Source organism: Strix uralensis, chromosome 4, assembly GCF_047716275.1.
Source record: "Strix uralensis isolate ZFMK-TIS-50842 chromosome 4, bStrUra1, whole genome shotgun sequence".
NCBI classification, from domain to species: domain Eukaryota; kingdom Metazoa; phylum Chordata; class Aves; order Strigiformes; family Strigidae; genus Strix; species Strix uralensis.
This window is the reverse complement of record NC_133975.1, coordinates 101,038,804-101,064,194: the sequence shown is the minus strand read 5'-3', so window position 1 is coordinate 101,064,194 and position 25,391 is coordinate 101,038,804. Positions and strand designations below refer to the sequence as shown.

The window sequence follows — 25,391 nt, the reverse complement described above, 5'->3', positions numbered from 1 at the left end:
TGATGATTAATCCTCTGTTGATGTGGAAAAGAGCTCTAGTTTATCGAGAAAGTAAATAAATTTCAACATGTGAATAATGTATTATTGGCAAAAATTCAGTATGTTTGAGTTCAATATATATTTTTAGACTGCTGGTATGACTCACCCTATAGTGTATCCTAATGTTGAAGCTTAGAGGTTAGAAACGATTCAGAAGCCTACTGTTTAAAAGCTAAGTCTTATTAATCTAAAATTATTATGAGTGTGCTCTGTTTTCAAAAACAGTATAAAGGTCTTCAGCTCAGCCCCACTGAGACATCCGAAAATAGTACTGATTCAAGTAGAGCTGTTTCTGTTAAAAACAAACCAAATTAAACCCCACAACTCCACATTTCAGAGAGCAATGAGAAAATACAATTTGCTGATTGTTACCACTTCTTACTGTTTGTTTTTGTTTTCTGGAAGAAAAAAAAAAAATCACTCTTCCTTTAAAAAGAAATTAATACCTTGGTCCATTCAAGGAAACTAGGGCATGTATGAGGTCTGTGTTCACTGTGAATCACTTGAGCATATTGCACTAATCAGATTGCATTTCTTTAATTTACTGATGTGATTTAAAACTACCTGATTGGTTGGATGCCAATACATGGAGAACTGTAAAATCATACTTCTGTGAAAATGAAGCTATTTTTAGGTGATTTTAGCTACTGTGTTTTCTTTTAGAGCAAAGCTGCTCAGATACATTTCTGGGAGACCAAGAATAATAACTGTTACCATAAATTGGGACAAATATGTTGCTATGAAATACAGGCTTTTATCTATTATTTAAAAACTAAATACAGTCCTACAAAGTTGACTTTGTTTTTTTTTTAAATGAATGAATGGCTGTTAAGAGTCACTTATTGTTTATATGCTATAGATAAGGTTTGAAATGAACAAAAGGCAGCACAACAGGAAACATATGCTGTAGTAGTTAGTTCACACCTGCTAACTGCTTTGAATAGGCTTGGAGATAATATCAGGGAATGAATTCATTGTTTAGACCACTGAAACTCTTTCTACAAAATCTGACCCTTTACAGTCCATTCTTTGTCAGGGCACTACTGAAATTTATCCTGCTTTGAAAAATTGTTGTTATGGACATACTTTTACTCAGTGTATGAGTGCAAGCATACTATTCTCTAGTCCTGATGTTCGTTTCACAAGAATGCTTTTGAGCTTTAAAGATTTAAAGACATTTCTCACCCTACCAAAATTCCAGTTTCAGATATATTTCTTAGTGTTAGTTGAATAAATTTAGATACTAGGCTTTCCAAAACTAAAGGAAGAATAAAATAAATAGAAATGAAGAGGTGCATGGATAAAGGGGGATGGTGAAGTACACAGCAGGAAACTTGCAATAATCTTTCTTAAGTTAAAGGAATTTTAGTCAAAGCTTGCATTGTGTATAATGTAAAAAAACTAAAAGGATTAAAAAAAATTAAAAATTTACTTGAATGGGACTGTGGAGTACTGCTTCTGTAATTTAGCTTTTAGTTCTGCTTGCGTACACAGCTTTTACACCACAGTTTTTACTCCCTGCTTTCTCAACAAAGTTTTTTCTCATTCTGAATATCTCCGAAGTTATAATTAGCTCAAGTTTCGTTGATAAGACAGCAGGTGTCAGACAATAATTTGTATTTTATATTCTTTTCCAGAAAGCTCCCAAACTTTTGTTATCGTATACAAATGTGCCACAGTCAAAGAATGCTTGTCTTTTGTTGGTGAGATGATGAATGTTTAAAAGTGTGTAGAGAGGCATCTGACTAAGCTACCTTGGCTAGGTAAACAACTGTAAAGGAATATTAAATTAAAACTTACTGTAGTTCATATATACCTAACACAGGGTTTCTTTGTGCTTTTCTTCTAAATGTTTGACACTAACCACCTCTGGGAACAGGATACCAGATTTGGTAGACCACTAATTTTAGCTGCTATGGTAATTCTTATATTTCTGGTGTTTACTCTAATTGTCTGTGCATTTATCATGTTTCTCTCACATTAATGCTTTGACAGACATGTGGCCAGGGGTTAAAAATCAGACAGCTGAAGCTGTTACTGCCTACAGCCCTGGCAATGGACTTTTCTGTCCTCAAGAGTGGAGCATATGATCCACTCACAAATCAACTCCTGAACTACCACAGGTTTCAGCCCAGCATATTAAGGTAAACCAGTTCCAATTTTAGTTTATCCTGATATGTCAGGCTGAAAACTGAAGGGTCAGGAGTTCATCTCTAATCTGCTCAGCTGCCGCTGTTTCGGGGGCAGCAACATCTGTCAGAAGGGGGTTGTGTGCAACTGGGGTAATAACTGATTTAGCTGTTTGTCCGATTTTAGTCTCCTTCCACATGTCTGTCGGGACCTTCAGAGTCTGCACCTACACACATAATTACTGGATTTTTGCATTTTTTTATTCATAAAGTCACCAATGGTCTAATTATTTCCAGTAATATGCAAAATGGAAAACTCAGTTTGTTTTCATTCACTGCACTACTTTAAGTAGTAAATACAGATTGCCACATCTACAGTGTAATGATCCACTGCTAACAGCCTGTTTCCCAAGAGCTACGTTTGTACCTAACCAGGGCGAAAAAATACACCATTTTATGATGGTATATAAGATCTATTTTTATTCTGTTTTGAAATGTTATTCTTTCTAACTTTAAGATTTTCGTTTTCTATTATAATAATCTAGTGAAATCCTCATTCAAAAATGTATTTCTAATCTTAGTTATTTTAGTAAAGTGATTTTGGTGTTTTAATCTAGAAATGCTGGTGTTTGTTAGGAGAGAATAATACACAGAGGATAAGATAGATGAAATACTATGCATTGGTATTGCAAATAAACTGACAAACTAGCTGGATGTAATTTAATATTGACAGATACTGTATATCATGGCTGAGAACAATAAACACAATATAAATAAAATAGAAGGTATTGAATCAGAATAGGGGGGCTTTGAAAGGAATCTTGGAGTAACAGTCTATTTCTGGCAAGTACCCTTATGAAAGGACAGTTACCAAAAGTGAACGATTTTAAAAAGCATTGGACGTAACAAATCTGGTTAGATTTTTAAATGCATTCTGGTAAGAATTATACTCAAATATTTGCAGTATGTCTTAGCATAAAATGTACCATTTTTCAAAGACAAAAAGAAAAAGAAATATGCTAAGAATCATTACTGTTGGTTTTAGTAATTACTCTTGGTCTGCTTACAATGTAATGTACCAAACAAACAAAAACGTAATTGTGTCTCTCTTTAAAAATTACTGTTACTGTAGAAACAGCTTTAGAAGTAGTTTTGTAAGAACTGTGGTTGATTAAAAACAACTTAACAAAAACAAAAAAAACCTTTCATTAATGAGGCGTAAAAGTATTACCACGATGTCGATGGGGTATAAATTTACGGTAAGACTAGGCAAGTGGTTTTTGTTTCTGCTTGATTAAATTATAAATCTTGGGCTTCATGTGGATGCCTATGTCTCATGGCAAAGTCAGTGAAAATTGAAGTCCGTCAATAACTGGTGACATCAGATTGTATAGTTTTAAATTTTTAAGTAATTTCATATCAGAGGAGAAGCCAGAATTTTGTAAACCAGCTTGCCTAATCCTTAATGATTAACTACATTCAGCATAACTCTTTCTCTGAGCCATTTTAATCACTATTGTGAGGAAAACTGAGAATGCATGAGTTACTGTACAAATGTAACTGCTCTTAAAGTCGTGTCCCTAGAGTCTGAAGCACTTGGAGGAGCAGAATAATCCTGTTCCATAAATTAATAGTAGTTGTTACTTTGTTGTTATGCCCTGGTTTTTTTCCTATGTAATTATTTTAAAGATTTTTTTTATCTTACTGTTTTTATATAAATGCATATACACTCTTCTAACACTGGCAAGGAAATTGGGTAGCTAAATTGATGCTAATGCGTTTGTGCTTGTAAAAAACTTTTAATATATTATTGCGGTTGTCTTTAAAATATTTACTATTATGCCTTTATTTTCTTAATTTTTAGTGATATTTAGTAAGCACTGATAACTCATGATAATTTAAAAAAATGTTGATTGCAGAGAAGAGTTATTAATTGTTGACAACTATTGCCTAAATTTTCTAAATAGGTATTTCAAAGGCTAAGTGATCTGGAAGAATGTTATTGACCTTCATTGTAAAAAGTTTTGTCTGAAATCATAAATCAGTATAGCTAATTTTCTTTCCACCACTCTGTATTTGTCCTTGTTAAATGTGATTAGATGTTCTGATGTGCGTGTAATATTAGAGAATTAAAGCCATATAGATGTGGACTGTATTATGAAAGGTAGCAGGTAAATTCATTGATTTCCTTAGGTATTTTAGGAGACATATACTCAATGGAAAAAATCCTGGCTTTGTAGTGGTTTTAGTAGACTGACTTTAGTGAGTCTAAATCAATAACAGGTTTTTCAAACCTGTGTTTATGCATTCAGCCAGACAGCATATGACATCTATGGCTAATCTCACCTGCTGCCATTGCCTGTTCCTTCTCACCTGCTGCTATTGCCTGCTGTTACTTACTTGACTTTCAAAGGAAGTGAAGGTTGGTGCAACACAATTAAGAGAAGCAAGTTTTGATCGATTGATAGATATTTAGTTATATTCTTTAGTTAAAACCTTACTTTATATTGTAAAGCTCGATCTTTATTTTTGAAGAAGCAACTGAAATTTTTGGCTACTAGGGGCTGTTTGTGCTTTCATTTCTGTTAGCATGGACATTGGATTAATGAAATAAAGTACTTTTTTTAATTAACAATTTTCCTTTCTTTTCCTTCCTTTTCTCCCTTCATGTGTTTTTTAATTATTTTTCTTCTGATTACAGCCCATAGTTGCAGAGCAGTTGGTAGCAGTGGGTGGCAGTCATAAATCCATAGATTTATTGTCATAGATTTCTGTAGCCTGGCTGCCTGCTGCTACAATTACCAGCTTAAAATCAACTGTGGAATTTGACAATTTGGAGGAGGATTTTACAAAAATTAAGATTTTAAGGAGATATTTTTAGCATTTGTAACTCGGTTCTCACAAAGTCAAGGGGCTGTGCTCTTTGAAAGCATCTGGTAATCTTTCCATTTCAGACAACATTTAAATAATATTTGAGAGATTGTTTTGATAAGGTAACAAAGCAATTATATTGATACACTTGTGCAGTTGAAATCATGAGGGTTTCAACTGTAAATTACTTTCTTGTCATTGCATCAGTTTACTGCAGATATTAATAAACTGTATGTGATAATACTGATAACATCTGTACTTTAGAACACAGCAAACAGATTTTTGTGTTTGTATCATAGCAGACTAAGAAGCTCTGTTTTGCAAGGGCTAAGGTGGGAACCAGTGGTTTTTTTCGTGATTCTTACTTGCCACACCCATAGCTCTGCTTCTTTTGTGTCTGGTAGCGTATTTACTTTCAATCAATCTTCCCTATGCTTTTCTTAACTGAGATTGTCTTTAACTTGAATTTTGTGGCAGACATTATATTTTCAACTACTATCTTCTCTATGTTCATTTTCTTCACAGGAACATAAACCATGGCTGAGTCAAGGACCTCATGGGCTGTCATTTTAACTATGAATTATGCTTTCCATCTGCCTTTATTTCAGTTTGAGCTGCAAAATTATGAATTGTATTTTAACTTTTCTCCCTGTTACTTATGCAATCAGGTCTGGATTTTGTCTGTGTTAAAAGTTCTTAAAAAACCTGGTTTAGGATTGTCTGATATATGTCTACAGTTGGAGTACATAACACATAAATTGGTATTCTGACAAATCCTGCTGGAGAAGCAGCAAGGACTAAAAGACTGCAATTAGGAGTTAATGGTAACATAGACTGGGGCAGAAAGTAAAAGTCTTGTGTATCCTTTCTAAGAATAAATATTTGAGTACTACACTACCTCGGATAGTGTCTCACACGATTCTTTATATAAAAAGAAAAGAAATTTTAGTCCTAGTTATGACATCACTGATTTAGTTATAAGACTCAGAATGTTATTTTGAAGTAGCTGGCAGATAACTAAATCTGAATTTTATTTTAATATGATTTTAATAATTAATGTAGCAATCAATAGAGTATACTTTCACGGAGATGATTGATTGAAGTATCCTTTAATTGCAGCCTTTAATTAGAATTGATGGCTCACCACCCTAGCTCTTGTCTATTATATTAATAATTAGAAAATTGATTTATTTCCATTTTAATTTTGACCCACTGGGAGCTATGTGGCTCAAAATTCACATGCTTGCAAATGAAGGTGACTTGCTGACAGTGACGATATGTGTAAAAAATATATGCATGTAAACTATAATTGTTAGTGTAGTTCTATTTAATCATGTCCTATCCAATTATTTATTTTAGGTGATGTAAAGGAGCAGTGGCAGTTACTGGGCTGTTTTGCTTCTGTATTTGCTGTTTTGTTGTTATGCTAAATACTTCTTTTTTTGTCTTAAAGACAATGACAGGAGAGCTTTGCAGTGGCAGTTGCAAAAATGCCTGGTGGTTGATACGAAAAGACTTAAGATATTAACATTATCAAATATGGTTTGATGCGTTTTTTTATTCAGGCTCACTGTTCATTTTTTTCTTATTAGGCCTTTCATACTAAAGATTTAATTAATTTTAGACAGCAGCTCATTATTTTTTTACTTACAAAATACTGAGAGGTGTGTATGTTTCTGTACATATTTATATAAAAATATCTTACTTCCCCATGGACAAAGGAAAGCCTTACATTCATCGTTTTTAGTTATGATTGCCCTACTTTCTTTTCCACATCCATTTGCTTTAATAAACCTCCAAGATCTAAAGAATATAGTGTTCTTTTTCTGACACTGGAAAAAAAAAAAACCAACCAACCAAACAGAAAGCTGTCTGAATCCTTTGTGGTGACTTTGCAGCAAACTGTAGTTCACTCTGTTTTTTCATGCCCTCCAGGTGACCTGTTAGATGAGATACTATAGTGTTGATTAGCAAAGTTAGTGTTATCTTACCTATTGTAAGAAGTACTGTAAGCACAAAAGTCAGTTCTGAATCCTTGTTGTCTTAGGCAAATGATGTCTGTGGGTATAGCAGAATATGATTAGAATGAAGTTGAATTTTGTAGTAAAAGTGTCTGTGTCGTGTGTATTAAACAAATACAGAACAAATACATTTCCCAAAAGAAAAGCTGATCTCATTGGTGAACTTCTTTAAATTCTAAAGGTTTATTCTTCTGGATTCCCTGAGAGTTGCCTTTTTTTATCTTGGCTGTTCAGCCATTCCACTACTTAGAACATATATGATAAGTATTTGAATGCAATTGACTTAGAAGATATTCTTGAATAATGTGTGGAGAAATCTTGATTATTTTAACCTAGATTTATATGTTCATACGTAGACCCAGTGAGCAAATAAAGATCTTTTTTGGTTGCTTTCTGATTGGTTATTACTTTAGAGACCTGAGATGCACATTTTCTAGGAACTTTTTGTGACATGCATTGTAGGCAGATATGCATTAGATAGTTGAGCAAAATTCAAATTCGTGCTCAGGAACAATCACCTCTGATCTTCAGTAGCACATGAAATTTCTGCATCTTAAAGTTCTTGCCAGCTCCTTCAATCTGATAGTGGTTAAGTGATGTTTGACAATTTCCCAAATGAGCATCAGCATTGTAGTCATTTATATGTTACCACTATACCTTGTAGTGGCTGCATCAGAGAAGGGTCTTGAAGGGGTTTCCTTTAGAAGATTTGGTTTAGAGCCAACCTGGAAAGAAACGCAGTTCTAGCAGGACACAATGATAAAATAAAATTGAATAGGGAAAAGAAAATTTACATCACCATGCCAGAATTCTGAAGCAGACTAACTTGTATAAATCGGTCTGCAGGATATATGACACTTAGTTTGTTATGTTAGCATTAATAAGACTAAAATAGCAGTTTTTCAGAATATGTATATGTGTGCTTCTACATATATGTTGTCAGGAGAGGGCAAAGTTGAAACACAAAATTCAAGCTTAGATTGCCTTTGGATACATGCCATACAAAGCAGTCTTTAATAATAAGAGCAATACCTGCCTGCAAGTAATACAACAAAATATTGTGTCTTTCTAAAATTTTATTGGAGAGGTACATTATCTTTAATTAACTTTTTTCTGAATTGTGTGTGCCAGAGGTTGTGACATAACAAATAAGGAAATATAACTCTTAGAGGTATGCAGCACCTAACGCCATCTTCATACTTGTAAATCTCCTTTTATGCTGCCTACACTTAGTTGATAGCCAGAAGGCAATTCTCCCAGTGATTACTGATCACTGTAAATAAATGTAGAATAAAAAAAATAGGTGGCTTTTCTGTCTTATTTCTCTCTGGTTTTTACCACCACTGTGGAAAGCTTCTGAAGGGTAGAAAAAGGAGAGATTTGTGAGAATCAGACAAATGAATGAAAATTTCTGTATCCCCTACTTCAAAAATTCTCACCTACCTGAGCTTGTGGCCTCCACAGCGACCCAAATCATATATTTTTAGATATTCCACTATTAAGATACCATTTTTCTTAACCAACAGCTTATTCCACACTATTTTCTATTTTTTTCACATTTATTTGCATTTTACATCTGTCTGGTGCTACTGAAGGAAGTCCCCAGGGTGTCTGCAAGGAAAAGGTGAAACTGCATTTGAAAGGAGCCCCTGTCTGCTTTTGGAAAACATTAAACTTTTTACTCTTAGTTCCTTGAGGATTACTGCTGCGGAGTTTCATGTCACTGGCTAGATCTGTAGGGAAAGGAAAGTACAACTACTACTTTGTAGGAAGATCACAAAACCTGGGTTATTATGTCTGTTGGGAGTCTTGTCCTGCTGTAGGAAACACTGCTTTCCAAGGGTAATTTTTTTAATGAAGAGAAAAATTTCACTGGGGAAAGGAGAGGAATGAAAGAGAAAAATGTTTCTTGTCTTAGAGCTTTTTGGTATTTGTAAAGGACTGATATCTTGTTGATCCTTACACTGTCCATTGGAGATGAAATTGTTCTGTAGTATGTCTGTACTCAGGACAAAATATTAAGGGCCTATTAGGAGCTGCTAAGAATTAAACACTACAGCTGCTACACACATAAGGAAGCTTCCTCTTATAACCAAGAAAGAGAGCTATGGTAATGTGATCCTATTTCTATCATCCATCTGAGAATACAACTTTCATTGGTATCATTTGCTCATCTTGACAATGCTTTTCAAGCTTGCCAAGCTTTCTAAGGTCTTGCCTAACACAGCAGAGCTTTGGACTTTAGCTACAGGAATTCAGCTTTGACACTATTTCAGAGAGTTCCTGGACTCTGTCATGATCAGCCTTTTGCAAGCTGGATACTGTCTTAGTCCTATAAAACAGAGTATCCTATTTTAAAAAAAGTAACTTGCAGCACACAGCTGTCCTGTCACATCAGTGATAAAATACATTTCATATGTTGATATCTGTAGATGTCAACAGAGATGAGATATGTAGATTTCATAAGTTGATAAAGTCTTCTGCTTTATTTTATAGCTTTATTGGAAGGCATATCTATAATACCAGTAAGTAACACTACTTTATAATTGTGATTTGATTCACTGATATAAGAAGTTTCATTTAAATAAATTCTGCTAGCAGTGTTGAGCTGCACCTGAGCCAATGTAGAATAAAAATTATTCTATTGCCAACCTCAAAAGACTCTTGACTGGGTCATGGTTGATAATATATTCTAATTATGTATGTGAGGAGCAAACATTACAATAATAATCAAATACTGATACTTAATCTGCAATGCTAACCTGGTGCAAGCTCAGGTGGAATGCTATGTAAAATTGGTTTGGTTTGATTTTAAACTTGGAAGAAAGTTAATGAGTAAAAATATCTCTAATAAAAAATAGCACTGATTCTGTTATAATTTAATCATTTTAAAAGTTCAGGAAAGTGGCTTTTCAAATTTAATCTTATAACTTCTGTAGCTGTGATGATTGCTTATAAATGAACAGCTGCATCTTCATTGCCACAGGCTTAAATTAAAGTCCCAAAGTCCCGCAGGTTTTGAATTCCATAGCACATTAGCAAGAAACCTACAAATATAGAAAGGCTCATGTTCTAAGTCTGAGCACAATCCATGTAATATTCATGATTAGTAAGGCAAACAAAATACATTCTTACACAAAATGCTGCAGTGAAAACCACTATAGAAATTACAAAGTCCAAAATAACAAGGGTTACCATAGTCAACAGAATAACGTCATATATTTCATGCTTACTTTTAATTTAAAAAATTAAATTTTAGATGCAAATGTATTTCCTTTACCTCATTTGTATTTCTCACAATTTAGTAATTAAAGTTAAAACAGCTCTCATTGTTTAAGCTGTTGCTTTTTTCTCTCTTTTGTTCAATTTGGTATTGACTTATAAACTCCATGTTACTGCTTTCCTTTGTACATATATAAACACCTCAGTTAATCCTTGCTACTTCTTTTTTCTTCATTTCAATCATTTAATCATATATAGAACCCTACAGTCTGTAGTATCTTTTCTTAGGAGTGGTACAAAAAGCTGTGAAAAATGCAGTGATTGGGGGGAACATGACCGCATAATTCTTCATCTCAGAATATAACTGTCATGAATGTAATTCAGAGCGATCTTGGTATCAGAATGTAAGTGTCATGTCACTCGAAAAATTCCTCCATGTATTTTGAGCAGGAAATGCAAATTCAATGCACGGTAATCAGAAAATCTTCATTTTTTTAATAGAAATAAATATCCATTTTCTACACTTGACACAGTTTAGTCACCCAGTATTTGTTTTCTAGTCAAAAAGTTCAACTCAGAAGCTAGTCTTAAGGAGGAGTTCGAAAGATTGCAAGAGTCCCTTTAAAGACACTTGGTTTGTTTCATAAACATGTTTCTAAGGGCACCATTCGTGACTATAGAAAAGGTTTATACATTTTATTGAAAGGCAAAGTTCAAAATGTACTAGTCCTAGTTTATCAAAAATGTACAGAAAGACTAAATAGACAGATGCAGAATAGTTGACTTCTGATTTTTTTTATTAGTATATGCATATACTATTGCTTCTGAATATATCACTCTTCAAAGAGGAACAAGACACTTTGTTTGATCAGCCTCAGCATTACTTTGCCTGATGTTCCTGTGAAACAACGTTGAACCCTTTACTAACATGATCCACATTTGTCAAAGAGGTGAATATCTCTCAAATAATTAAACCTGTACATGCTTTGTAAAAATAAGCATCTGTGGATTGGAGACTGATGCTACAAAGGCCTCCAGTAAAGGAAGGCATCAGCTAATGCCAATATGTGCTGTCCCCAGAAAATCAACAGCTCTGGGAAAAGCTTCAGTCAGAGCCTGCACCCTCTTACCTTAGACACAATGATGCAGATCTGTAGGGAAATAGGCTTTATTAATTCCAGCTTCATGAAATTACTTGGATTTTTTTGATGTTATTTTTGTTGTGATTCTGATCTTGTTTTTTCTCAGGAGTGGGGATTAAAAAAAAAAAGAACATTTTGTATCATGCAGGAGTAGACAATCCATGGATTTAAATTGGTTGTCTGTGAGAAGATTAAGAAATCTAATTAGGCTGGAAAGTTCTTTTTCAAATGGACAAAAATAATTTGCTTGAATTAAAGCAAAATCTCATGAATGATCGAAGAATAGGGATTGTACTGCATCTGTTTTATTCCCATTTTAGGATGTATTAGTCTGTTATTAAGTGTTTATACACCTTTTAAAATTCTCCTTGTTTATTCAGTGCTAAAATAAATTTCAGAATTAGTAGGAATTTCACTCCTATTTCAGGCTGTTTTACTGTTTTTTCAAAGAGAAACTTAAAATTAGATTTGGAGAAAAGCAGGTAGATTTTAAAACCTGACATAATTCTGATATACTTGGTCAATAACAGCATCGGGAACCAGTCCCCTTACAACCTCTAAACTGTGAAAAGAGAGGATATCCTGTTATTACTGAAGCTTTTTTCAGTTAGTGACTTGTTCTGAGTAGGTACAAATTAAAGTTTTAGAAAAGAATATTACTGCATACAGCTGTGAAACATGGTCTAGATCAATACAAGGTATCAGTAGACAGTTTTCACTTTGTTTATGCTATTTCCATCTGTGATTAGAAACTACTTACTGCAATTTTGTATTTCTAGACTTGAACAAATGCTTCTTGCTAGGCTTTTGCCTTAAAGTAGTACACAACTCCTCATTTGTAATTGTAGTTGAATCTGTTTCACTTTAGAGAGCTATTTTTTAATGTATTTTGCATGTACCTGCTCCCAGAAACATGTGCTTGATATGTTTTAAATACCTATATCAAAAAAGGTGTAAAACATGGATATGCTTATATGCAATCAGTTCTCTGATTAAAAAAAATTATTGAAAAAGTTGAGCAGTGTTTATTTTGGGGGATAATTATTTTGACTACATCTAGGTCAAAATGATCAAAATGTATTACTAATAGGTGTTCTGCCTGGGTACATTATTTGAGTGGTGCCAGTTCTTCTGCCTTTTCCTCAAATTCTGCTGTTCCCAATCAATTGTCCTGTTAGACATAATTTATCTCAGCCTATACTCAAAGTAGCTTGTCTCCTTTGATGTTAAGTAGTGTTATTTAAGAATTATTAAAAGTTTCAGCTGCCAGTGCTTTGGATATACTAATTTTAAAATTAATTTTCCTATTCAATTTATTTCAGTACAACACTTTTCATGTGAAAAATCCAGTTTAGCTAGTCTTTGTTTACTGAAGCTTCAAACGTATTCTTGAAAATGCAGCTTGTTGATATTTAAATAACAATCCCAACCTTAGCAAGCCATCATACTGCACCTTTTCCACAGATTAGCGTTTTGTAGGTCCTCTCTCCAAAATCCAAAGATAGATGTTATTTTTTCAAAAAAGGATGTGAAAAGGCTAGTGAGTGGCGAACTATGAAATCTTAAAGACTTCACAAGTAATTAAGTTGAGGGCAAGCAAAAGTTATCTTGATTGATGGCAGGTCATACTGGGGAAAAAAGGAAGGGGTGGGGGGCTATCCCTGCTCTCCCATCCTCCTCAGGCGTGTAATTGCTTTAGCACATTTTCACACATATGTTCAGTTTAGCATACATTCCTGCCTTAAGTTAACTTGGCTTGCTAATACATGTGAAATATTATACTTTATCAGTGTTGATGCCTTCTGAATTTGTCACAATAATATTAAAAAAACATATCAGAGAACTACCACTCACTCTGATGCTATTATTTTTGGGGGTAAGAGATCATAAGGTCTGTGGAGTGCAAATGCTCTTTAATAATCCAACTCTTGCTGGCCAGTGTCATCTTGCTGTAGGAGTGCCTGTCCTGTGCTCTAAATCCTGTGATGGAAAGTGGAGTACCAAGTGAGACGGGAGGTTTGGAATGGTGTCGGTATTTGTCTCTTCCTTCAGCAGAATTACTGAGCTCCAGCTCCTTTCCTGCAGCAAGGGAGAAATTCTGCAGTTTGAGAGGAAGAGAGGAGCAACAGAATAGCTACTGTACCTTCCCTCCTACCCATTCCTAACATACATACCTGCAATGCTCCCCTGCTGCTGAAGTAGAGAAGCTGTATGACCATCCCTTGTTTACTGTTGGGGAAGGAAACTGACATAAGATAGCTGAGAGCTGGGCCATTCCTGCTACCGAATTCATACAGGTAGTTAGTACAGAATAGGTGCTGTTCTCAAAGTTCACATTCTTCATTTATAATTCTGCTGCCATCCTATAAAGATAAGCTCTCAGGCAAACAGAGAAAGGAGACAATTTCGTGTGTATTCCCATCAGTAGAGAGTCTGATTTTTTAGAGGTGAACTTGTCTTTTCTCCTTGCTTATTCAGGAAAAGAACTGGTGAGTCTCTTAATTCTGTGAAGTTTGTCTTATGTTACTGCACAGCAGGGCCATGTAGGAGTACCTGAGCATCAGCAACTTACGCAGATTTGTTAGAAATTGCAGCCCACAGGGAGGCTCTCTGGAAGAGCAGCAGTGGAAAAACTGTTGCCTTGGAGTCATCTGAGCTGCAGATTCCTCTTTCCCACTGATTTTTGAGGAGGTTTTCTGAGCATGATGTTCAGCTTGTGGTTTAACTTGAGGGGGAGATTTATTCTTTAGACAATTACATAGTAGTTTTATTTCCAGTGGGTTTATTTATTTCATGTTGGTTTACACAGATTGCTTGTGCATTTTGGTACACATAACTTTAATTCACATTGTTGTAATATTCTCTTTGCAAAGTGAAGGTAAATGTTTACTCTGACTTTCAGGGAAAGTTTTATAATCACAATGTCAGTGTGTGAATAGATTTGATCATCCTGTTTTAATGTGACATCTTTTATTATTTTTCATTATCAAATGCTTAATAACCTGACAGTCTCCATCAGAGACAGTACCTTGTATGGATTCATATTAGAAAGTATCATTCTTTTTAGCTTATCAAGATGTATCCAATTTGATATACTGGAAGATTAACAGGTGTGTGCTAGGTAAATAATTAGCATATTTAAGGATGATAAAGGATTTCTGTGTTAGGACATATGGAAAATCTTAAACCAGAATCTGTCAGAAAAGTATTTCTTTCACTTTTTAAAAAGGGAGTTACAGGATTTCCATTTAAAAAAAAAAAAAAAAGGGGGGGGGGGGGGGGGGGACACAAAAGAACAAAAACTCAGATAGGCCTAAACTGGTTTTATGAGTTTGATGTAATGCAAGAAAATGTATGACATTTAAGTCTGTCTAGAAGAATCCAGTGGTTGGTTTATTGGCTTAAATTTATCTCCTTAATACAGAAAAGAAATGTGGAGAATGAAACTCAATAGTATTTTCAGTAGATTAGTAATACATTCAGTCCAGGTTCTTATCTCACAGTCAGATTTATGTTGAAGAAGTCTATGAACTTTCAATGACGTCAGTGGCAATATCCATAGGTTTAAGGATCTGGCAGTGACATTGTGGCTGTTAACATTTTGACTGCGTTTATTCCAGTTGAATTCTGACACCATTCAGTTTCTAAACAGGAATGCTTGACCCACTCTTCAAAAGCAGGAGAAAAAAACCGTGTTCTTCAGCCCTGTTCTTGATCAGTGAAGTTGCACAAGGTAGCTTCCTAGATTTCCTCAGATCCAATAACGTAAACAATGACATGTGGTAGCATTTGTATAAACATTAAATTGTGACATTATTGTTTTGAAGAGTTGAAAATACTTGCAAAATGACTGGCCTGTCAAAAAGGCTCCTGTGTGGACCAGCCATAGTACTGGTAGGAGATCTTTTGTTCACTTCATCTGATTCTCTTTCTGATGTTGAAAAGGTGCAGAAACTAAAGAAAAAGCTAAGGTTCCTAACCCTCTCTCTTTTTTTTTAATCTTCTGTGGACTTTTTAGACCATACAAAAAATGAATTTCAGCAAGATCTTTAGCTCATTGGTACTGAACTTGCCAAGTCCATTATATCTACCTTGACTATTTTAAAGGTAATTTTGTACAAGAATGAAAATAGTTCAGCAAATATCTGTGAAGCAGGAATTTTTGAGTGCTTAGGAGAAAAGAATATGTAGCTGTGTGATGGCTATAAAAATAGAGAAAGAGCAGCTGTCATCCAGTGCAAAAAGTTGAGAAAAAGTTCTATTTAGGAACAGTCTGCCTACATAACATTTTCTACTCCTTTTTATTGTGGACTTTTATGACAAAATATTTTTGAATTTATATAAATCTGCTGGTAGGTGGAAATGATTCTGGCATTTGCTTTTGGAGGGAAATACCTCTTTTTATTGACACTTCAGTTTACCTCTTACTGTATCAAAATAATTTTACACACTGCCTTATTCTTACATTCAGGCAATGCTTTTAATGTTATATAGCATTAATAGTAATTGTTATAGCTTTAGTATTAAGAGTAATTCAACATTTACATTGTAGCTATCTCTGGAAAACAATATTGTGTTACGTGTGTTTATATAGTGAGCCTTTGAGGAGGAGCCTGGTGTCTAATCTAAGCTAATACTCAAAGCTCCTTGTATGGTTAAGGGTGAGAGCATTGTATCTTTGTGGGATGATTCCATCTGAAGGTAGACGGGGTGCACAGTTCATGGACGCCCCGTCTTTCTTAACCAGCTACCTTGGAGTTGATGCATAAATTTTAGAAAGCTAAATTTAGACGGAGATAAATGCCGTTCATAGAAAAAATAACAGGACACACTATAAAGGGATTACAGTCTGGAAATCAGGAAGGAGCTAGGAAACAAAAATAACTGTGGCATACTAAATGCACGGGCAGCAGTCACAAACTCTTCCTACCTGCTTTCTGTATAAACCCTGGACTAGAAGTCCACTGCTAGATAGCAATGGATTTATTTAAGCATACAGCAGCTAAATTCTACTATGAGCAGAACATGGATTTGGACAAGCATTTAGAGAGGAAAACAGAAGGAGCAAGATATGAAAAGATGTGTATCTTTGTGTTTGCACATGTGTTTTTGTATGTGCCCATTCTGTATGTGTGTTATAATGACAGCATCTAAGTGGGAGCTCATCCTGGTTTTGACATGACAGCATTCTTCCTAGTCTTAAAACATAAGGTGTATGTGTCCTTGACTCTTTTCTTGTGTTTCTGCACTGGATGTAGAATAATTCTTACGATGCCGTTGCTTTAGTGTGTGTCACTGCATTTTATCCTTACCTGAAATTACTTTTGACTCTAGTGTTCATCTTGAACACTATAGATAAAGGCAATTTCTTGCAGGATCATGACTTAAATTAAAAAACATTCAATAGTAATAATCATACTCTTGAAAAATCATGTTTTCATGATCGCTGTCAATGTTTTCTTGCAATGTATAAAAAAATTATACATGCAATTACAAATATTTTAATAGAATCCTTAATCTAAACCTTGAGTATAAGCTCATTTACCCGAAATTTGGTATTTGCTTCCTCCAAACAAATGCATAATAACGAATGTATCTGGTGATGTGATTTCTTGAGAAACTGGCCTTACCTAGGAGGATTTTCCAAAGCTTTTCATGTGCTTTTAAACTATGGAACTTGAGAAATATTTTTGAGGAGAAAAGCTCCCTTAGTGATTTGAACTGTTATCGCTCTAAATTATAAGATGTATCAGTTCCTACAATTTCTCAAAGTATATTTTACTGTTTAAATGGATGGATTTTTTCCTTTGGTAATTGTATGTGTAGGAGGTACTATTAACAAAGGTTCATATTACTATAGCATAGCATGAAAGCTGTAATTGCCAACTGAACATTATTTTGCATGAAAAATATTCTTAAGTTCTTTTGTTGATATGAAAATTCATTCCAGATATCTTAAAAAACATGCAATTTTTTTTTTCCACTTTGGTCTCCTTTTCCAAAAATAAGGTCATCTCTTTTTCTCCAGCAGATTTGGTCTTGTGGTGATATTGTGTGTGCTTGTTTTTTAATGATTTGGAACACTTTTTCTTCTCAGAGACCTTCACATTTTCATCAAACTTAGGTATTGGATTTTTATTAACATGTTTATTTATTTATTTGGATGCTTACTGTTCACTGATAGAGGAAAAATAGTGACTATGCAACATTCCAGGTACCTTGGTAATCTTAAAAATATATGAATTAGCAAATTATTATATTATACATTATTAGATAAGATTTATAAGAACCATAGTCACAAGCCCATTTCCTTTTGAAAAAATGTTTTGAGTCGAAGCATAATGCTGTCCATCAACCATGTTACCACTGTTAAGAAGAAAAAATGAAAAATTTTTAAATTTTGAATTTTTAAATAGAAAATTTAAAGTAGATTTCACTCTTATCAGAGAATGTCATGTAATTTGGGAACCCTAACTCATCTGATTTTTTTAATAGATGGGACATTTAAATAGCAATGAATAAATTTAAATATTTTGTGTTTTGTTTAAATTCTATATTTTGTATTCCCATTGTTTATCATATTGTTCTTGGGTACAGATACCTGTAGGAAATGTGTTCACTTTCCAACTTCAGGAAACTGAGGATGAGAAGATGACAGTTTAGCCTATTTACCAAACAATTTGGGAGCTAGAAGGGAAAATTAATATGGGGTTGTTACCCCAAATACTGTTTTGGGGAAGTTCTTCTCTGACTTAAAATTTATTAGCAGCAAAATGTAAAAATTCTTCTTGATCCCTTTTTAACTGCTTTTACAGTTAGATGTAAACGTTATGATGGAATCAGGTGGGTTTTGATTTTGTTTGTTTAAACAGTAGTTCCTTTGTTTTAGATCATTTTACAAATAATGTACAAGACAACCATTTCCCCAAACAGATTGAATAAAAGCATAGTGCTTCTGTCCATAGTTTGAGGTCTTTCTTAATTCTAGAGCTTTTATTTTCCAGAAACATCATTTCCCAAAGCGTAATTAGGCTGTGTTCACTTTCATTGCAGCCCTTTGCCATTGATTTGCACACATGCTTTCTCTCTGAGAGTTTCTCATCTAACTAAACTCCTCTATAAAACTATAGCAAGACAAAATCTCTTTGCCCTTTGCCTTTGGTTTTGGGAAAATTTACCAGTTTTGCAGTGGAATCTACAGGGGTTTTTTTATGAGTAACTCTTAAACAAAGAAAAGTAGTCATAATCCTTGTTTCCTGTCTTAGACATAACAGTATAATAATAATCAGTAATTCCTCATCTCTCTTTATATAATACAATTTTTGGGAAATAATCATCAAATCCTTAGCTAATATCCAAGAAAATGGTTTATATGCAAGGGATTGTTTTCTTTGTAAGATGACTCATCATCCCTTTTAAGCCTTTAATAATTACAAGGTTTGGGTTCTTTTCCTTTTATTTAAATCTTTTTAATTTCCTAGGTTTCTCTCTCATATGAGAATAATTCATTTCGTCAGACTCATAACTATGTTAAACCAGGATTCATGTAATTCACTCTTGTGACCAGAGCACAATGGACTGTAAATTTGAACTTTTCATATAACTGAGAACTCATGCAGTTCATATATTTTACAGAATTTTAAAACTTGATTCATTTCAATATCTGAATTCTAGTGAAGAGGTCACTTATTTAAAGTAAAACAAATTGGTATAGATGTGAGTATGAATATATATATATGCACATATATGTTCATGGCTATCCATATGCCACACCTAAAAGACATGTTATCAATATGAGTTCAGCAGTTTCTTCTGCTAAGGCTAGTAAGGCTTCCTGTGAACACCTGTTAAGAAAATATTAGGGGACTGATGTTAGAGGACCCCAAGTTCTAACATGTATTTTTGCAGATTTCAGCAAGTCATGTGTGTAGGTGCAAGTGCATGGTAATCATCATATCTGTTAATGTGTTTCAAGAAATAGACCACTTTAACTTTCTGCTTTTATTAGATGCTTGACTCATGTAAAGTATAATGTAGCTGCAGAAAACATTAATGGAATTTCAGGAGGAATAATTGCAGATAAAACTTTAAAGGGAACAGTTTATTTCTCGCTGAAAGAACAATGGAGGTGTAGTGAAGCTAAATGCATCCAGTCAGTAATCTTGAAATTTAAAATCAAGGATGCCCTGGTTTTATAGCAGAGATATAAAGAAGATCCTTACAGGGCGATATTTCCTTTCAATTTCATAGATTGCCTTCAATATTTTCTTTCTTTATTCAGCTATTTTAATTGCTATTAAAATTGCTATTTAAATTTTTAGTCAGGGAAGGTTGAGTTTTACTCCCTATTTGTGTGTTCTGAGTTCCAAAATTATTTTGTCTGGATGAAAACAAATGCAGATCAATGCTCTAGAATTGCTATCAGCCCTTGTTTGCCCTTTCAGGTTGGAAAGTCTATTAGCTCTCAAAACAAACCTTCGTGATCTGTCTTTCTGTGTGCAATATGGGAACAGGCTCTATATTAAGACCAATTAGTTCTCTCTCAAGAAACAAAGGTAAAAAGACAGGAGGGAGATAAGGACTGAAGAATAAAACCGTCTTTTTGAGATTTCTGTGACACTTTGCACATATGTGGGATATTCTTATGTGTTGCATTTAAAGTTGTGTACGTTTTGTCATTTATATGACAAAGGTTTTTCATATCTGTGTAAGGCATTGTGAAATACTGCTAATACATATGAATAAACCAGATTTTTATAGTCTGACTTTTGTTTGCTGAGGTTTTATGCAAGTGTAGAGAGGAAATGTTATATGCAAGGAAGAGTTTGTCTGATTTTCACGTTAAGTGTGTAATTGACAAATTTTACATTGCTTGGGAATGGTGTCAAAGTGGAGTCCTATTTTACCAAGAGCTTCTGCAAGATCGGTTTTAGGCTGAAAGAGTCGGTGGCGGTGTTATATAGAATCTGACTCTACAGGCCATTTGATGATGGATCACAAAAATAAACGTATGGGATGTTAGGGTTAGTAGACTGCTGTACTGTGAGTTGTCAACTAAAAAGCTTAATGCAAATCAGCTGATGAGAGACTGTAGTGCAGCCTTTCATTTAGCTAAGGTTTTTGGCTTTGGCTCCTCTATCAGGTTTTCCCTTTCAGTGTCAGAGATCGGCATGGTATGCTGGAAACATAGAAGGAGATTTAATTAGTGGATGTATTGGGATTACCCTGGGCTGGTAATACATTGTGCTTTTTAGGTTTTCAAATGCTCTTTAAGATTGATGTAAAGTATATAGAGTCATATAAATGCAAGACAGTCCTTTCTGAAAGGTACAGTGCGTTCTCCAAAACATTTCAACTAAGGTTTCTGTGAACACAGTAGAACTCTTACACATTCAGAGTCTTTAAGCAAACACTTAAAAGTTTAATGGTAACCATATATAGATGTATGCCTGTTAAATATAGAAATAAAGATGTTGAATGCATCATCCTGTTGCATCTTCTACCATTTATTCTAATGGTTGTTTTAAAGTTGTCTAATAAGTAAATAACAACCTTCACAGAGAAAAAGCTTGTGGTCTGTTGTTTTGAAGCTCTTGACAAAATTAGTGCCATGTGGTTGGCAAAGATATTTGCCAGAAGTAAAGTTTTAGGTAGTTAAAGGAGGTGGAAGAAAAAACTAATGATTAAAATAAAGTTATTGCAAGCTGTTTAGCTTTTAGGCCTAACTAACTTACTAGATTTCAGAACAGGTTTTTATTTACTTACTTCTAAATTACCTGGTGGCTGCTAATGCATCTTCCCCTCTCCCATGGAACTGCAGGGAAAAAAGAGTATTTTAGATAATGCTGAGTCTGTTTTCAGATTAAAAAATTCAGTGCAAAAAATTTCCTTCTGAAAGCTAAACAAACAAAAAACTGAATTAAGATTTCTTTTTTCTCCATTAGTTTTAAAAATCTATTTTTATTGGGCAGTACAGGCAGGCTTTTCTGTGCAATTACATTCTGCCTCTTTGTTGATAAGAAATAGTTGAAACATACACGTGCAAACTGAATTTTAATTCTGATATAAGAGGAAAGAAACACATTTTACATGCTGAAAAGTACAGCACATACAAATACTGACTAATTTACTTGGGTTCCTTAGAAAAAATAAACATGACATGATTGTAGCAACATCATCATCAGCAGGTATTTAGATAGTGGTTTTCCTGTTTTGCAACCACATGTAAACTTCTGTCATGGACTTCAGTGTTATTGAACATACATAAAAAATTGTCCATTTTTTGAATGTACAGGGATGATGACCACCTACATTTGGTCATTTTCTGCGGAAGAATTATTATTTTCTTGTATATGTTTTATCTCTTCATATGTGAAAGACAATATACAATACCTGACCCTAACTTTGATTTCAATTGTAAATTTTATATCTGCTATGTTTGCACAAAAAAAGCGCCACTGATTATTTGGTAATTTCGCTTTCTCCAAATCAGCTGTTTCAAAAATGAGATCTGTATTTTAAATACATATTTTGAAAATCATATAACAAAAAGAATGCATATAGATGGCTGAGCTTTTGTTCACAGAAATGTGAAAAAAGGAGTGGATGCAACTGTTAAACAACTGAAAATGATAAATAATCTGACAGATTACTTTAGACACTAATGGAGCCTAAAAGCTTGTAAAATGACAGAAATTTCACCAACTTTAGTGAATCGTAGGCTTATTTTTGTTATACAGGTTGGTCGTATAGCTGGCAGTTTTCCTTTTGTGTGACTCCTGTAAATTATTGTACTGTGTTATCTGAGTGAACGCTATTAGAGTTGTGTGAAGGAATATGACAACATCACTTCAGAAGATTAAAGCAGTTCCCAGCTGTACATGTATACAGTTTCTCCAAAATTTTTGTTTTTACTTTTTTTTGTTGACCCTCCAAGAAAATGTGCTACTACTGTGATGCACTTTAAAACTGTATCTTACTCTAGGTGAAACGTGCTTTTGCCCAATTGTATTTCTTCATGAAACAGTGATTTCCATTTACTACATCCTGGTTATACATACTAAAATGTAGTGTGTTTGTTCCACACTATGACATAAAGCATATTTTTATTATATTGCACCTTCTAAAATGACACAGATTGTAGAATAGCCTTTAGTCACTTAGTGTCAAGTCTAATGAAATTCCTATTTAGCATTGACTGTTTTCCTTTCCAATGTTTTGACAGTAGTCATCCCTGTGAAGTGCTTTCCATATTAGTCTCCAGTAGCTTGGACGTAACCTGATCTGTGTTTTGTTTCAGTGTGTTGTCTGCTGACCTAAAGAACACTTGCATTAGCTGCATTGATCAATCCACATCACATCTCATCATTTAGGAGACAATTAATACTGCGGCATAAAGACTCCCCAGAGCATTTTCTTAGAGCTGGATTGCTTTACACAGAAACCACAGGAGTTGTTTGCAAAAGGGGGAGGAAGCCAAGAAGGGGGGGGGAAGGCATTTAAGAAAGCTTCATCTAGGAACCAAGTTTCATTTTCCATGATGACTTCCACTTATGTCATTCAAACTCCCTTTTTTGATGGAGTGCTTTGGAAAAAGAAAATCAGCTGTAGTTTTAAGTTGATTTGTTGCAAAGGTCACATAAATGTTCTAAAAATCTTGTTCTTGTGAAATATGCATTTGATTATATTTGTATAACTTGCTGTTAAGAGTGTAATAATTTTAACTTTATATTTTATCTCAAGGACTATTAGCCTGACATCTTTTGAAGTACTGATTGACATGTTTTAATCCTAATTTTAATTATTTTAAAAAACATGTTTTAATAGAGAACAAAATGTTTATTTCTCATTCTGTCATTTTTTCTGTAGAGCTTCTTCTATGAAGGTGAATTTCAGTATTGCCTGATACTGTTTCTTAGGAAAAAAATCTTTGAAAGATTTTAGGTGCACATGAATACATTAAGTTAATGAGCAGGCAGGGCTCTTAGTGTGTTGTTTCATCCTTAGGTAATGAGATATTTAATCTTTAGAGATCATCCACAGAACCAGATGAGAAGCATTTACTAATAAAAAGCAATTTTTTCTTGCAGATGACTAAGGTTACTGTACTATTTTCTGTTTAAAACTATGTCGCAGTGTTATATGGAGCATATCTTAAGATGAGTTGATAACAGTAGAGATTACTGAAGACATAAAATTGATAGGAAGGGAATTTTAAAGAGGAGTTCACTTACCTCCCTGGTACATTCCTCAAATCTATGTATTGCTTGTGATTCTGTGCAGATTGTACAATGGTAATGAGGCCAGCTAAGATGTTGTGAACTTCAGAAATAATTTCAAACTTGTTAGTATTTACCATATCATTACATTGTAATTTTCATTTATTTAGGTAGAGTGAATGAAATTTCAGCAGAAAAGATTCATGTGTGATCATGTCAATAATATTTACTAGGAATACATCAATATTTACTTTTGTGGTAATTCCATAGCTCAAATTTGTTATTTTGTTTCCCCCGCTGTAATCTTGAAGCAAAATGTGCATTGGCATTGAATAATGTATCTGGCATATCTTTGCATCGCAGTATTATGTTTTCAGGAATACACTTATATCATGATAGTTCACATTATCATTTTCTTCTGTTAGTAGAGCTGTTCTACTGGTATTTGAAGGTAAAAACATACTGATGGAAAATCATTAATTTGAGTATGTTACAAATGTACAGAATGTGTTTATGGAAGTATGTACTACATGAAATTTCAAAGCAATTTTACTTGGACGTCTAGGTTGTCTTGGTTTGGTATTTCTGCAGAACAAAAATGGATATTACAATGATTCCTTTTAAGTGTATTTTTTTTTTCCAACTCCTGTTAGATCCTGTTTTTTCAAGTCAAAACTGGTTTTGTGGAACCTATTTAAGTGGATTGATATGTAGATTATTTCAGTGCAGCTTCATATTTGTATCCTTAGGATCGTACTGGGGTTTTTTATATTCTTTCTCTAGTGAGGATGTATCAAGCTGTAACCCAAGATGTTAAAAAAGCTTCTTCTGGCATACAGTAAAGCCATGCAAAATCATCTAAAACCACTCTAGTCACAAAAAAATAAATGAAGTATTTTTCCACAGTTCTGCATTCATCTTTGGCCATCTTGTAGTTGTTTTTAGTTAAGAAATCAAATCAGTAAGCACTGGTGTGGTTTTTTTGTAACACAAACAGCACAGTATCATTTTGGAAAAGGGTTATGTGGCAATGTAGGCTTTGTCTAAACCTTTCTAGAGAATTATAACTAAAGCTATGGTAGTTATTTAACGTCTGTTTGTAATTGGCATAGAATCACAAATTCTATGAGGTAGTACACAAAAGATGAGATAAACATGACACATCAGACTTCTTCCTCCAGGCTACAGGGATAGGGAAGTCATTACAAGATCAGTGAAATTAAAAGTGAGAGTGCATAATGGTGATATAAGGGAGAGGGAGTGACAGCCAATACAAGAAAAAGAATGTACTTCAGACTGGAGAATAGAGTTAAGCAAAATGATACAGAGCAGAATAGAATGGTTAGAACTGAAAACCCAGCAAAACTGAAATGAAAAGAAACAAAGGGTTACACTTTGCTGTAGAGTTTGGGAATGAGAAATATGTTCAAGGCCTCTTTTTCTTAAGCATCTGTCCTATCTTTACAAATGAGTATGGTGGGAAACTGTCCCCTACTCTGCTTTATTGCCACCAAAGGCCTAGTATTCTTACACATAGAATAAATATGTATTTCACCTGTCAGACCTATTTGACAAGTATATAGTATTTTCCCACGACCTTAGAACATGGATGCTTAGAAGGTAGTCACGTAGAGTCTGGATATCCTGCATGAACGGTATTCAGCGTAACTCTAAACAGAAATCAGTGAAATTTAATTTTTGGGTATTGACTACTTATTTCATACAAGCTTTCATAGTTTCCAACTCCTA

At 34.0% G+C, this 25,391-nt stretch overlaps 1 protein-coding gene across 3 annotated transcripts in view; it reads left to right on the top strand.

The window, feature by feature from the left end:
- The window catches only part of NOVA1 (NOVA alternative splicing regulator 1), a 155,778-nt gene that overhangs the window by 89,859 nt on the left and 40,528 nt on the right, over positions 1 to 25,391 (top strand). The gene's annotated exons all lie outside the window — the stretch shown is intronic.